The 2,500-nt window shown below is 36.8% G+C and overlaps 1 protein-coding gene across 1 annotated transcript in view; it reads left to right on the top strand.

Annotated features, from left to right (window-relative positions):
* ZFHX4 (zinc finger homeobox 4) overlaps positions 1–2,500 on the top strand; it is a 149,870-nt gene that overhangs the window by 20,096 nt on the left and 127,274 nt on the right. The window lies entirely within an intron of this gene.

Genomic DNA, 2,500 nt, shown 5'->3' with positions numbered 1-2,500 from the left:
TTGTAGAGACTGTGGAATAATGTTGCCTCTGAAGCAGTCGTTGTAATTCTTTTTAGCTACGACTTTGTGAAACTTCGTTGTAACTCTCCTAGAAGGTCCCTGGGGTGGGGAGGGAGGGGGAAGAATTTTTTTATTTTTCAATATTGAAGATGCTGTAACCTCTAATAGATGCATGTTCTATCATATGTTACATACAATCAGTAAGTCATCCAAGTAATCTTTAATTCCTCATCAAGGTATAATGATTTCGTCTACCTAACCTGATAGCAAACATGGTCACAAAGACTGTAAACAGCTCAAGTATGGAAAAATACATGTTATGGTTTCTCTCTGTGTTGCCTCTCAGTTCAAAGATTTAGTATTTGTTTTAATTGGAATTAAATATACCTTGTTTGTACAATTGTGATCACAGAGCTGATGTCATTTTTTAGTCCTGATTAATACTGAAATTATGTAAGAAGACTGATAACCACAAATGTGCAGTTTACTGGAAAATGTTGATTAAGTAACAGAAAAAATTCATGACACTTGTTACTGTGCTGATTTTGTTCTTACTTTGATGATAAGAGATTTAAAAGTCTAGTTTAGTCCTGCTAAATCTTTGAAGACTGGAAATAGAAACAGTAAGACTGTTCAGTGCAGGGTTGTGGGAAGAAGGGGAAGGGTGAGAAGCTGTGCTGCAAAACCCATTTTGTACCTGTTTAAAATTATTTAATGCTCTTAAATGCCATCCTGTTTGCAGTATAATGTGCATGCCCATGACTATTCTGGCAACTGTTTTTGTACGCGTGCTGGACACTACAATGCTGTGGTATACCGTGATATACTGAAGCAGGGGTAGTGCTTGCTTCAAGCAGCACTACAATGCTGTGGTATACCGTGATATACTGAAGCAGGGGTAGTGCTTGCTCCAAGCAGCAAACATTAAATGAAAAGCCACAGATAGGTCTGGACTAGTTTTAGGCAATTGCATCAGGCTCCATTTTCTGTATTAACTATTTCTTTATTGGTCAGTTTTACCTGCTAAAGAGATTTCACCCTGTCTGATCCTTTCATGGTTCTGGGTCAGACAGAGTTACTGCACACACATCTCTGTATCATTGCTGGAAAACAAAACAGAACTACTGCCTTTTTTCCTCTGCATCGGTCCAAGAAACTTCTTGATTGTGTGCATGTTTGTGCCACTTGTGTGTATGTCATACACTTGGGTGTATGTCTTCATGCTTGCATGTGTGTTCATGTGTGAATGAAGTAGTCTCATGCATGCAGTTGATGAGTATATAGATGTAAAAATGCTTTATACAAGCATTGTTTATCCTTTTATGTCAGAGTTGAGAGATACCAGTATGAAGATGTTTATACCAGTCCTCTGCAGATGGAACGGGCTGGGATTTACTTTCTGCTGTAACTATCCTTGTGCAACTTTCATCTGGAGATAAGGCCTTAGAAGGAGAATGTGTTAGATGTGTAGACTTTCTTCTGAATGCATACACTGTTTGTGCAGATTTGCCAAATGGGAAGGTAAACATGCTTGTCTCCAGGCTAATTACAGAATTATTAGGGTTTCATGCTCTTTGTGATCAGATTATTTCAAAAGGTTTTTAAATTGCATGTGTGCCATGAGCATAATTAACCTGGATCTCATCAATGATTAAAATTACACACCAAGCTTTGTGACGTTTGATTCAGGAGCAATTAGGCTGTCATTTTAGCCGTCTCAGATACCAAAACTAATTTTGATTCATTTTCATTCTATGCAAATCTTCTGATGTATCTTAAACTGATCACTTCCTCTCTCTGATTTAGCTGACAAGATTAGATTTGATTATACTTAAAAAAAATTAAGCAGCTATCCTCCATACTTAATATCTCGGTGACCTTCACTGAAGCATTTCCTAGGCAAGGATTTTTATTTTTTAATCTCAAAATCACAATGAGTGATTTTATGCAGAGATATAGCACCTGGCTATTGTGTATATAAATATATATTGTCTAGCAGTGCAAAATGTTTTAATTAGATTTCCTTTTCTTGTAAATGAGAAGATGTAGAAACCATTAATGCTCCCTATATCTAAAAGAATAATTTTCAGGATGTAATCAAACTTTTATACTTAATTGAAAACTTAGCTGATAAATTGGCTACTGCTTTTGTCTAAAATTAATGAATTCTATCACCCTGACTAATGACTGGAATAAAGATTGCTTACCTTCTGCATAAAAGCAAGGCAGAGTCTATATCATAGGCTGAAAATAGACACTAAAGTTTCAGAGTACTCAGCTGTTGTGTACAGTGCCATCATTCTGCAAACTGAGAGATCTGCAAGGACCTGGAGTAGCTTAGGCTATAATCAGGCTAATATTACAGTGGCTGGAGCCTTGTAGGCTCACAAAAAAAAAAAAAAAAAAGAAAGGGAAGGAAAGCAGACTTTTAACCAATGTGTGCCCAACTTTCCTCTGGTGCTTTTACCCTGCTGCCAGAGACTGATATGGCTTTTATAGA

This window comes from Melopsittacus undulatus, chromosome 1, assembly GCF_012275295.1.
Source record: "Melopsittacus undulatus isolate bMelUnd1 chromosome 1, bMelUnd1.mat.Z, whole genome shotgun sequence".
In the NCBI taxonomy this organism is placed as follows: Eukaryota; Metazoa; Chordata; class Aves; order Psittaciformes; family Psittaculidae; genus Melopsittacus; species Melopsittacus undulatus.
The sequence above is the reverse complement of the archived record's forward strand: the minus strand, read 5'-3'. Positions and strand labels throughout refer to the sequence as shown.